Raw genomic sequence first — 13896 nt, 5'->3', positions numbered from 1 at the left:
TTTTAGGCTAGCTCTATTCCTCCATCCCCAATGGAGAAAACTATGGGGGCATGTGTTCTGTAGTATCCTTTCTTTCTGGAAGGGTTTAACCCTTGACAGCGGACTACTTCCGGCCAGCTATGGCATGCTAGCGCCGAATTGAGATCTTTCCTGCCGCCGCAGCTGTCCTGTAGCTGCTGACCAAGGTTCTGGCTGGGACCACGGCTCTCTGCTGGACCCACCAAATCCCTCGTTTTGACCGAGTCACTGGTTGGCTTTGACTTTTGATACTAGGACACCCTCGTTTTTGCCTCCAGGGGCACCGCTTCCTCCTCTATGTTTTCCTTTGCCAACCTCCTTTTCTGGAGTGGAACTGGGTCTTCGTCTTTTCGTTCATTCATTCAGCAAACATTTATTGAGTGGGTACACTGTGCTAAGCACTGAAGCCACGTTGGGGAGGAAAACAGATGCGGCCCCTCAAGAAGTTGTATGACAGGGGCGCCTGGGTGGCTCAGTCGTTAAGCGTCTGCCTTTGGTCAGGTCATGATCCCAGGGTCCTGGGATCGAGCCCCGCATCGGGCTCCCTGCTCGGCGGGGAGTCTGCTTCTCCCTCTGCCCCTCACCCTACTCTCGTGCTCTCACTCTCGCTCTCTCTCAAATAAATAAATAAAATCTTTAAAAAAAAAGTTGTATGACAGTCTAACTGTAAAGACAGAAGACAGTCATAAGAAGTGTGATCGTTGCTCCGAGGGAAAGATGGATGCTGCAGTGGGAGCAGGAAACAGGGGAATCTGACCACATCTTGAAGGGTAGTGAAAACTTTTCTGACATTTAAGCTGAAATTTGAACGATTCGTACAAATTGGCCAGGAGATAACTATTCTGAAAAATATGAAATCCCCAAGGCTTGGGAAATAAGGAGCCATTGTCCTGGTTCCTCTGTCTTCTGGGATGATAGTGCAATAGGGAGATTCATCAGCTTTATACACACAGTCCCTCGGAGAGTCTTGAGTCTGGAATTAGCATGTCAAAGTGAAAAGTAGGTGTTTAAAATAAAAATAATAATTACAACAACAACAATCAGAAAATCAGGAAACTTAGAAATATAGAACCAGGGGCACCTGGGTGGTGCGGTTGGTTAAGTTTCCGACTCTTGGTTTCGGCTCAGGTCGTGATCGCAAGGTGGTGAGATTGAGCCCCGCATTGGGCACCACGCTCAGTTTGGAGTCTGCTTAAGACTCTTTCTCCCTTGCCCTCTGCCCCTCTCGCCTCTGCGCGCACTCTCTCTCTCTCAAATAAATAAATAAAATCTTAAAAAAAAGAAATACAGAACAACAACAACAAAAATAACCCCCCAAACTCTGTATTAGCCTGCCCTTTTTGGAAAAGAATACATATAAGAAGATAAAGAAATACTAATATTCTTGAAGTCCTGAAGTACCATGTTTCAGTTTCTTTCACTTTTTTTCCTTCCTAAGAATTGAGCCAATTTTTAAAATCTCCACATACACTCATTTGAACTGGAACACAATGTCTTAAATATGCTAACACATTGGATCTGAACCAATGCAAGATATCAAAAATCTGCTTGAATTTCAGATTCCTCATCAGTAAAATAGGGATGATAATAGTAGATACATCCTGGGGTTTTTTTTGTTTTTTTTTTTTTTGGAGACGTAATGAGTTAACCCTTGCGAAGCACTTTAAACCAGTGCCTGGCCCATCATAAGCACATAATACACATTAGTAGTATATTTCGGGTCTGACCTGTTCATAGAACATGTCAGGGGAAAGGCTATCAGGCTGATGGAATGAGGTTGCTTCGACACCATGCCATGGAAAAGACTGGCTATTCCAGCCGCACACAAAGGGCCAACCCTGACACTAGAAACGCTAAGCGGAAAAAAAAGAAGCCGAGAATGTTGCATGTAAGTCAGCTCGTTTGGAGAGGTGCACACAGAGAGAAGCTTATTCTGTAGCTCATGTTCCTAAGGGATCTCCTCTTCCCCCGCTCCTGACAGGTAATCTGGTCTCCACCTCAATACCTCCAGCGACAGGGAGTTCTCTGTTATTGGAGAGAGCCTGTTTCATTCTCTGATAGTCTGTTCTAATTTTTTTAGATCAGTCTTTACATTCTATGGTCAAAAATCATCTCCCTCGTATATCCATCTACCTGTGAATCCTTCTGCCCTGGGGAACCAAAGAGAACAAAAAAGTTTTCCACACTATTGGCAAACTTGGAACAAGGACTGTAGATGGTAGATCCTGAATTTGATAACCGTGCTGTAGTTACCTCTGAGAATGTCCTTGTCCTTGGAAATTACCCACTGAAATATGAAGAGAAGTGAAATGACATATACAATAGTTCTGCAAATGGTTCAGAAAAAAGAACATTAATACATAAGTAGGGAGAGAGTCCCAAAATATTCACAATTGGTGGGATCTGGATAGATAGTCTAGGAGGATTCTTTGTAGTATTTTTTTAAGGTTGGTTTTATTTATTTATTTATTTATTTATTTATTTATTTATTTAGAGCTCGAGCAGAGGGAGGGGCGGAGGGAGAGAGAGAGACTCTCTCCAGTAGACTCCGTGCCGAAAACAGAGCCCCACGCGGGCCTTGATCCCACAACCCTGACATCACGACCTGAGCCAAAATCAAGAGTTGGAGGCTTAACCGACTAAGCCACCCAGACACCCCTTTTTGTAGTATTCTTGTACCTATTCTTTTTTTTTTTTTTTAAGATTTTTATTTATTTATTTGACAGAGAGAAACACAGCGAGAGAGGGAACACAAGCAGGGGGAGTGGGAGAGGGAGAAGCAGGCTTCCCGCTGAGCAGGGAGCCCGATGCAGGGCTTCATCCCAGGACCCCGGGCTCATGACCTGAGCCGAAGGCAGACGCTTAATGACTGAGCCACCCAGGCGCCCCTCTTGGACCTATTCTGTGATCTTGAAATTATCTCAAAAGAAAAAGTTAATAAAAAAATCCTCTCTTCCATATGACAGCTCTTCAAAGGTTTGAGAACAATTACATTTATGTGATTCTACTCTTCTCTCTCACTCACTTGTTCGTTCATTCATTATTTCATCCTTTGACAAATATGGATTGAGCATCTGCTTTGGGCCAGGCCCAGAGCTGGGCACCATGAGTCCAGCAGAGAAGGTAGTCAGTTCCATCTACTGTCATGGAACTTGGGGGCACTTAGGGAAGACCCAGGGTAATCAACAAGTAGTTCTATTCTCTCTACCTGTGATAGAATTACAAAGGAAGGGTGGAGGTGGTGGTATGGGAGAGCCTACCAGAAGGTTCTGAACCTAGCCAATGGCCCCAGCATTTAAGGTTGTAGGGATGCAAAGGGCAGTAAGCCAGAGAGATTAGCGCTCCTTTATGAAAAATATGTTGGCTGAGGGGAAGGATTTGTGGGCCCAGGTGAGCAGCTTCGGACGAGCATCTGACAAGCCGTTCCATCTGCTACCTTAAATGTCACAGAGCGCTGAAAAGAGATTACTTGGATTTGAATGACAGCTGCCGCGTCCCAGAGACGTAGCTATGAAAGGAAGAGAAAAGCCTCGGCGCCTTGGTGCAGGTTGGAACCCAACAACAGGAGGGGTCTTTAGCCGGCTTGTCACAACACTGGGGACCACCTCAGGAAGCAGAGCCCCAGCGGCTCGCGTGGCCCGCCCCTCCCGGTCCCTGCTCGCGGCCCGGTCGATCACAGCCAGGCCTGATGGCAGAGCTATGGCGGCTGGGCCCCTTGCCGCACACCACTGAGTTTCTGTGGTACGATTTGCCTTACAGCTTCGATGAGAAAACTCAAGCTTTAGCGCCATTAATATGTATTTTTTTTCCCCCACGAAAAATAGTCATGCAACCTGGGGGTAGATTGGAAGCTGAAGCTGAAGATGTGCATGCAAAGCCTAGTGCCAAGAACGGTAATAAGCTCTGGATGAATGGCAGCCATTGCCCTTTTCATGGCCAGTCCCAAGTGGGCTGGGTGAGGGGAAACGTGGTAGCATGAGCACACTGGGTATTGATACCTCCGGGGCACCTCCTTGTCAAGGGACAGGGGACAGGGCTCCACGGAGAAGGGTGCAGAAACTTACTTCTGCCTCTCTCCTACTTTTGCTTATCGCGAGCACCTAGTCTTCCAAATAGTACTCATAATCTAGCACATATATTCTTCATTCATTCAACAAGTGTTTATCGAGAACTTTCTGTGTGCCAGACACTGTCCCAGGTGCCAGGGACACACAAGTAAAGAAAGCAAGCAAACACATAACCTCGTCTTTCTGTATACCACGAGTTTTCACAGTGCTTTATTTTTTTTTTAATTTGAGAGAGAGAGAGAGCACGAGCAGGGGGAGGGGTGGAGGCAGAGGGAGAAGCAGACTCCCTGCTGAGCGGGGAACCCGATGTGGGGCTCGATCCTGGGACCCGGGGATCACGACCTGAGCCGAAGGCAGACGCTTCACCGACTGAGCCACCACAGTGGCTCCTCACAGTGCTTTTATAGCATGATCTTACGTGGTCCCCGCCACAGTCTGATGAAAGAGCTCCCGTTGTTACTACATCCGCCCTTTAGATGAGGAAACTGACACACCCAGAGACTGATGAATTGTTCCAAGAGCGGCAGAGCTGCCATTCGAACCCAGGCCTCCAGGCTGTGGTTCAGTGTTCCCCTTGATCACACACACCGGAATGGCCAGCAGCCTCACCGGCTGCTCACCCGCCAGCCTCCCTCCACCAGGGGGACAGCCAGGGCTGTCCGGCCTGCCTTCCGCCTCTGCACAACACCCTCCTCCCTCTCTTGCTCTAGATTGGTCTGTGAGACAGACACATAGCATGCGATTTCACTTCTGGCGGATCTAAAACACAAGACCAACCAATCAACCAACAAAAAGACCAAATAGACTCTTAAAACACAGAGAACAAACTGGTGGCTGCCAGAGGGGAGGGCGGGGGGCAATCGATGAAGGGAATTAAGTCATGCAAACTTCCGGTTATAAAATAAATAAGTCACGGAGATGAGAAGTACAGCACAGGGAATTTAGTCGACAATATTGTAATAACATCTGTGTGGTGACCGATAGAGACTCCTCTTGTGGCGAGCACTGAGTAATGTGTGGAATTGTCAACTCACTACGTTGTACACCTGAAACTAATACAACACTGCATGTCACCTGTACTTCAAGAATAAAAGAAAATCTAAGCCACTTAAAGTTTTTAAAAACACAAATGTTAAAGCGATCTGAAAAAATAAATAAAAATGTCGGGGCGCCCGGCTGGCTCAGTCGGTAGACTGTGCAACTCTTGATCTCCAGGTTGTGAGTTCGAACCCCATGTTGGGTGTGGAACCTAGTTAAAAAGATAAATACATAAAAATGAAAAAGTGATAAAAAAAACAACTTTATCGTGATACAGTGCACACTCATACAATTCATCCTTTTAAGGTATACAATTCAGTGGTTTTTAAAATATATTCAGAGCTGTACAATCATTATCACGATTGATTTTTACAACTTTTCTGTCACCTTGAAATGAAACCCTGTACCCATTAGCAGTCGCCCCCTTTTCTCTCCTCCCCCCAGCCCCTGGCAACCATTAGCCTACTTTCCGTCGCTTTGGATTTGGCGCTTCTGAACATTTTTTTAAAAGATTTTATTTATTTATTTGACAGAGCAAGAGAGCAAGCACAAGCAGGGGGAATGGCAGGCAGGGGAGAACCAGGCTCCCCACTGAGCAGGGAGCCCGACGTGAGGCTCAATCCCAAGACCCCAGGATCATGAGCTGAGCCAAAGGCAGCTGCCTAACCAACTGAGCCACCCAGGTGCCCCTCTTCTGAACATTTCATATAAATGGAACCATACAATCCGTGGCCTTTGGCAACTGGCTCCTTTCACTTAGCATCACGTCTCCAAGGTTCATGGGTGTGGTAGTGTGGATCAGTACTTCATTCCTTCTAGTCGTCCATCAGTTGATGGACATTCGGGTTGTTTCCACCTTTTGGCTATTACTTTTAATGCTGCTATGAACATTCGTGTATAAGTTTTGATGAGGATGGATGTTTTCAGTTCCCTTGGGTATTCACCTAGGTGTGGAATTGTTGCATGGTATGGTAATTCTGTATTTAACCTTTTGAGGAAATTCCAGAAATTGCCAAAGTGGCTGTATCATTTTACATTCCCGCCAGCAATATTTAAGGATTCCAATTTGTCCATAGCCTTGCCAACACTTGTTACTGTCTGTCTTCTTTATTGTAGACATCTTAGTAGGTATAAAGTGGTCTCTCATTATGGGTTCCATTTGCATTTCCCTGATGGCTAATGATGTTGAGCATCTTTTCATGTGCTTATTGGCCATTTCTGTATCTTCCCTGGAAAAATACCTATTCAGATCCTTTGCCCATTTTTTTTTAAAGATTGTATTTATTTATTTGACAGAGAGAGACACAGCAAGAGAGGCAACACAAGCAGGGGGAGTGGGAGAGGGAGAAGCAGGCTTCCCGTGTAGCAGGGAGCCCGATGTGGGGCTCGATCCCAGGACCCTGGGATCATGACCTGAGCCGAAGGCAGACGCTTAACAACTGAGCCACCCAGGCACCCCTCCTTTGCCCGTTTTTAATTGGATTATTTGTCTTTTTTAAAAAAAAAAAAGATTTTATTTATTTATTTGAGGGAGAGAGAACACGACTGGGAGGAGGGGCAGAGGAAGAGGGAAAAGCAGACTTCCCGCTGAGCAGGGAGCCCGATGTGGGGCTCCATCCCAGGACCCTGGAATCATGACCCGAGCCGAAGGCAGACCCCTAACCAACTGAGCCACCCAGGTGCCCAGATTATTTGTCGTTTTATTATTGAGTTATAGAAGTACTTTATATAGTCTAGATACAAGTCCCTTATCAGATGTACGATTTGCACATATTTTCTCTCATTCTGTGGATTGTTTTTTCCCTTTCCCAATAGTGTCCTTTGATGCACAAAAGGTTTACGCTTTGATGAAGTCTATTTATCTGTGTTTTCTTTTGTTGCCTGTGCTTTGGTGTCATAGAAGGTTCTGCCTAACTCAAGGTCACAAATATAAACTTCTACCATGATTTCTTCTAAGAGTTTTATAATTTTAGCTCTTATATTTAAATCTATGACCTATTTTGTATTAATTTGTATATGTGGTGTGAGGTGGGGGTCCAACTTCATTATTTTGTATGTGGATATATAACTGTCCCTGTGTCATTTCTTGCACAGACTATTTTTCCCCACTGAATGATCTGGCACCCTTGTCGAAAATCAATCGACCATAAATGTATGGATTTATTTTTGGACGCTCAATTCTATTCTATTCTGATCTGTATATCTATTCTCATGCAAGTACCACACAGTCTTGATTCTGTAGCTTTTTATAAGTTTTGAAATTGTGAAGTGTGAATCTTCAAGTTTTGCTCTTCTTTCTCAAGATTGTTTTGGCTCTTCTGGGTCCCCTGCATTTCCACATGAACTTTACCATCAGCTTGTCAAGTTCTACCAAGAAGCCAACTGGGATTATGATAGGGATCACATTGAATTTGTAGGTCAATCTGTAGATCATGATTTTAACAATACTAAGTCTTCCAATTCATGAATATGAAATATCTTTCCATTTATTCAGATCTTTAATTTCTTTTTTAAAAAATTTTAAGTAGGCTCCATGCCCAATGTGGGACTCAAACTCTTGCAACCCTGAGATCAAGAGTCACATGCCCTACTGACTGAGCCAGCCAGGTGCCCCTAGATCTTTAATTATTTTCAGCAATGATTTGTGGTTCCTATGGTAGGAGTCTCACACTTTTAAAATTTATTCATAAATATTTTATTTTTGATGTTACTGTAAATTGAATTGTTTTCTAAATTTCATTTTTGGGTTGTTCATTGCTAGTGTATAGAGATACAATTGAGTTTTGTATAGTAATCTTGTATCTTACAATCATGCTGAACTAATCTATTTGTTCTAGTAGTTTTTCAGTGGTTTCCTTAGGCTTTTCTATGTACAAAATCATATCATCTACAAATAGAGATCATTTTACTTCTTTCCAATCTGGATGTTGTGTATTTCTTTTTCTGACCTAATTTCCCTGGCTAGAACCCCCATCTTTTCAGGGTTCCTGGACCCAATTCCACCATGGAGAGGTGATTCCCCCGGCCAACACCAAGCAAGTCTCAAACACCACCAGGGGGTCTGAGAATTCAGCGTAATTCTGACCCTGTCTACCCAGAGGTGGCATCAGACTCCACAGGTTAAAGGTTCAGTCCTACAAGAGGGTCCCCCACCCCCACCTTAGACGCCAGTCTCAAGCCCAGGCTGTTCGCTGTGCTTCTGTCTGCCTATGGATTGGAGGTACCAATGACCTCCTCCTTCGGTTTGATTAACTTGCTAGAGTGGCTCATAGAACTCCGGGAAACACATGTTTACCAGTTTATGAAAGAATATGATAAAGATACGAATCAACAGCCAGATGAAGAGATATATAGGGTGAGGTCCCGAACAAAGGAGCTTTTGTCCTCGCGGAGCTTGGGGCCTGGTTCTGTGGCATGTGGAAGCCTTCTGGTTTCCCAAGCATGGAAGCTCTTCAAAAAGCTGTCCTTTTTGGGTTTTATGGAGGCTTCATTACACAGTCTTGATTGACTAAGCCATTGGCCATTGGCTGATTCAACCTGCAGCCCCTCCCCCTTCTCCAGAGTGGGTGGGACTGAAAGTTCCAACACTTTATTTTTTTTTTAATTTTGTTTATTTATTTGAGAGAGAGAGCATGAGAAGGGGGGAGGGTCAGAGGGAGAAGCAGACTCCCCACTGAGCAGGGAGCCCGATGCGGGACTCGATCCTGGGACTGCAGGATCATGACCTGAGCTAAAGGCAGCCACTTAACCAAATGAGCCACCCAGGCGCCCAGGCCCAGTTCCAACACTTTAATCACTTGGTTGGTCCTCCTGGCAACCAGCCCCTACCCTTGTGTGGGGTCCAAAAGTCAACCTTCATTAATAACAAGACATCCACTTCACCTTTATGCCTCTGAAGCATTTACAGGAACTGGGGATGAAGAATCAATATATCTGAGGAATATATTTTGGTCATCTGAATGACAAAATATATATTTCTTATAAATCATTAGATCATACCCCAGTACAATGTTTAATAGAATTGTCAAGAGAGGACATTGAATTGTGGAGTTTTTTTTTTTTTTGCTTTCTAGTTCATTAATTTCTGTTCTTTATAATTTCAAGTTTTCTTACTTTTTTTGGGATTATCTTGTTTGCTTTTTTAAGTCTTTTTTTTTTAAACATTTTATTTATTTATCTGACAGAGAGAGACACAGTGAGAGAGGCAACACAAGCAGGGGGAGTGGGAGAGGGAGAAGCAGGCTTTCCATGGACCAGGGAGCCCGATGCGGGGCTCGATCCCAGGACCCTGGGATCGTGACCTGAGCCGAAGGCAGACGCTTAATGACTGAGCCACCCAGGTGCCCCATGCTTTTTTAAGTCTTGCAGTGGATACTTAACTCATCAGCTTTTGGCCTTTCATCATTGCTAAGAGATACTTTTTCCCTCTAAGCGTTGCTTTAGCTGCATCCCACAAGTTTTGGTGTAGTTTCATTATTGTTCAACTACAAATGTTTTGTAACTCCATTATCATTCTTCTTTGACCCATCAGTTATTTCAGAATGTGTATCTTAATTTCCAAACATACAGAGATTTTCCAGTTATCTTTTATAGTTATCAATTTATAACTTATTTGCATTATGATCAGATTCCAATTTTTTGAAATGTGTTGAGACTTGCTTTTTGGCTTAGTACATGGTCAAATTTTATAAAGGTTCTGTATGTGTCTTCTGTAGTTACTGATTGCAGTGTCCTATACATTGGCTATAAGCTCAGATTATTAATTATGTTGTTCAAAAATTCTATATCCTTAGAGACATGTTTTTTGTCTCTTTGATGAACTACTGAGAGAGGTGGGGAAAAACCTCCCACTCTCATTGTATATTTGTCTATTTCTCCTTCTAGTAAGTTAATTTTTCCTTTATATATTTTGAGGTTTTGTTATAAATGCATAATCATTCCTGGTGAATTGAATCTTTTATCATTATGAAATGAACTTCTATATCTCTAATAATGCTTTTTGCTTTTTATTTTGTCTGATATGAATATCACTATACACGTTTTCTATCACTTACATAATTATTTGTATGATTTATCTCTCTCCACCTTTTTATTGTCAACCTATCTGTATCCTTATATTTTGGATTTCTCTCCCCAAGTGCTGGAGAGGGGAGGGGCGGAGGGAGAGGGGGAGAGAAACGGAAGCAGACTCTGCACAGAGCGCCGAGCAGGATGCAGGCTCGATCTCAGGAACCTGAGATCACGACCTGAGCCAAAACCAAGAGTCAGACGCTTAACTGACTAAGCCACTCAGGTGACCCCCCGCCTCTTTATTTTTAAAGTCTTATTTATTTTAGAGAGGGAGAGAGAGGAGAGCTTGTGTGAGCAGGGGCAGAGGGAGAGGGACAGAGAATATCTAGCAGACTCCCCGCCGAGCGTGGAGCCTAACACGGGGCTCGATCTCCCGACCCCAAGATCATGACCTGAGCTGAAACCAAGAGCTGGAGGCTTAACCAACTGAGTCCCCCAAGCGCCCTGGATTTGTCTCTCCTAAACAGCATATGGATGTATTTAATAATCCTATTTGACAATACTTGAGCATTTAGCTCATAAACATTTAATAAAATTATCGATAGATTGGGGTTTCAAGCTACCCCTTTTTCCCCCAAGCTACCATTTTATTCTGTGCTTGTATTGGTTCTGCCTATGCTTCTTTTGCCTCTTCTTTCTTGACTTAAAAAGAATTGAGAATTTTTAAAATTTTAAATTATTTTCCCCTGTCTCCTGGTTTGAAGATTTACATTTTGTTGCTCTTATTTTAATAATTACATCCTATTACTTCCTACATACATAATTACCTTTGATAAAAGTCTAGATTTAGTAAGTACCTAAATCGCTTCCAATATGAAATGAGGTTCTTAGAAAACTTGAGCTCCACTTATGTCGCTCCTGACGTCTCTTCATATTGTAAAGTACTTTAAGTTTATTTTTTAAAAAAACAGAACGGACGTTTTTATGATTCCTTCTTCCATCAATGTTCACTTGTATTGCCCACGTACTATTACTTTCCTTGCTCTTCATTCCGTCCTGCATCTCACTCTTCTAAGATAATTTTCCTCCTGAAGTACATCCTTTAGAATTTCCATTAGTCAGTCTGCCAGTGACGAACTCTCTTAGTTTTTGTTTGTCTAAAAATAGCTTTTTATCACCATCTCATGGAATATTTTCATGAGAGATGCCACCCACGGGGTCCCAGCTTAGTCTGGGGAGGGTCTTTCGTAAACATCGCCACTCGGCTCTGACTTCCCATGAGCCAGAGTTCCGGTGTGAAGTGTCTGCAAGCCCTTAGCTACTTTGGTGGGAGAACAATGTCTCAACAGGACTGCTGGAGATGCTGAAGGGACATAATGGATGGAAAATTCCTGACAAAGAGGAGCGAGGCAACCAAAGGTAGCTATTACTGATTCGACTGAAAGTTTTAGCTCGTAATCTTCAGGTTTTTTTAATGTTTATCTTTTGCAATTGGAAAACAAAATGTGGCCTCCTTAGAGCCACCAGAGCCTGAATCGTTGCGACTGGAAGTGTCCCTGGACACCCCAAAACAGGAAGCCAGAGATAAGGGATGCTCAGTAACCAACTGGAGCTGGCTTAGCAAATGCTCCTCCCAGCCCCGTGTGGAAAGACCCTCTCTTTGTTCTAATGACCCAACCTGGACACCTGAAACACCCTCTGTTTCCTTTCAACATTTCTGCCAGAGCTCTGAGGTCTCGTCTTTGTCTTCTTGGATGCCACCCCCCAGGTCCGGCTGCAGATGACCTGACGTGGTGATGAAACCGTTCAAATTCAGAAAAAGAATCTGCTTAGAGGCCAGGGTCAGATGGCCTAGGGCTGGGGAGCTAAAGGAACAGTCTGAAGTGAACCCGTAAGCCCCTGCCAGCTCACCCCTGACTCGGCAAGGTGGCCAGCCTGCCTTCTCCCTACCTCTACCACTCTCCCCACCCTACACCGTTCCATCCACAAGGGACAGGCCACAATCCTGAGATGGAAGGGGCTTCACCTCCAAATTTGGATTGTATACCCCAAGGGATTCTAAGTAGTAGGGTTGGAAATAAGAAAGCAGGAAGGAGCAGGTGAAGTATCTCGACAGGCTAAAGGAGAATCCAACAGGAGCCGAAAGGCATCCAGTTGTTCACTTACTTCCAAGCATCACCGGTCAAGAACAACGCAGCAACAACCTTGAACTTGGGTGGTCCACTTGGACAGTGCATGCCGCCACCACCCTGAGCCCCGAAAGTCCCACGGGCACCTCCTGGCTACACTGTACGTTAGGGAAAAGAGATACGCTTTCCCAGAACCAGAAGTAAGGGAAAATAGGGCGTGATGGGCTGAATTGTGTGCCTCCAAAGTACGTGTGTGGGGGCCCTAGCCTCCAGTACCTCAGAATGTAACTGTATTTGGAGATGGGCCCTGAAAAGAAGTGATTAAGTCAAAATGAAGCTGTGAGAGTGGGTCCTAGTCGAATATGACTGGGGTCCTTATAAGAAGAGGAAATTCGAGGGATGCCTGGGTGGTTCAGTCAGTTGAGCGTCCGACTCTTGGTTTCGGCTCCAGTCGTGATGTCAGGGTTGTGAGATCGAGCCCCGCGTCAGGCTCTGTGCTCAGTGCGGAGTCTGCTTGAGGTTCTCTCTCCCTCTCACTCACTCTCTCTTCCTCTCTCAAATAAATAAATAAGTAAATAAATAAATAAAATCTTAGAAGGGGAAATTTGAACATCAGAGCAGGCACACAGAGCGCCGACCATGTGGAGAGGCAGCAAGAATGTAACTCTCTGCAAGCCCAGGAGAGAGACCTCAGGAGAACCCAAACCCGTGGGCACCTCGACCTGGACGGCTAGCTTCCAGAACTATGAGAACATCCATGTCTGTGGTTTTAGCCACCCAATCTGTGGCACTTTGTTATGGCAGCCCTAGCAGGCTAGTACCTGGAGCCCCTAGCTTCCGCCCCATTCATCTTTCATGGGGTGGCTCCTTCTCTGGGGCCAGGGATGCCAAATCCAGCAAAGGAGAGGTCCACTCAGGAGCTCATAGAAGGGCAACCTAGAACCCTGTCCTCGAGGTGAGAAACGGAAGAACCGTTATCACCGGCTGCAGTTCGGGGGTCTGGTCGAATGGTGTGTTATTCCTCACACTTCTCCCTGCAGTACAAAACGAAGGAGAAAGATATTAATGAAGAAAGATTGGAAGAGAGGGGTTTTTAACCATTACTGGACCACAGGCCCCTCTAAAAATCGACAAAGCTGTGGATTCAGCTGCCATAACAAATTACCACAAACTCAGCGGCTTAAAACAAGAAAAATGTATACTCTCATAGTTCTGGAGACCGGAAGTTCAACATCAGTTTCTTCAGGCGAACGCAAGGAGTGGGCAGGGCGGTGCTCCGAACTTTGCCTCTCCCAGTTTCTGGTCGTTGCCAGCATTCCTGGGCTTGTGGCCACACCACTCCACTCCCTGCCTCTGTCTTCATGTCACCTTCTCCTCTTCAGTGTGCGTCAGCTCTCCCTCTTCTCTCTCACGAGCGCATGTGATTGCATTTAGGGCCCACCCAGATACTCCAGGATAATCTCCCCACCTCAAGATCCTTAATCTAACCACCAGTGCAAAGACTCTTTAACTTTACAAGGTACCATTTACAGGTTCCAGGGATGAGGACTTGGTATATTTGGGTGGCCGTGATTTAGTTTTCCTACAGACTCCAGAATCTTTGCATACAATTTCAGCAAGACCATGGACTGGGG

General features: G+C 44.7%; 1 protein-coding gene across 1 annotated transcript in view; it reads left to right on the top strand.

Annotated features, from left to right (window-relative positions):
• Positions 1 to 13896, top strand: part of IL13RA1 (interleukin 13 receptor subunit alpha 1) — a 78672-nt gene that overhangs the window by 64402 nt on the left and 374 nt on the right. The gene's annotated exons all lie outside the window — the stretch shown is intronic.

This window comes from Leptonychotes weddellii, chromosome X (assembly GCF_054177405.1).
Source record: "Leptonychotes weddellii isolate Sample4059 chromosome X, ASM5417740v2, whole genome shotgun sequence".
NCBI classification, from domain to species: domain Eukaryota; kingdom Metazoa; phylum Chordata; class Mammalia; order Carnivora; family Phocidae; genus Leptonychotes; species Leptonychotes weddellii.
This window is presented reverse-complemented; position numbering and strand designations above follow the sequence as displayed.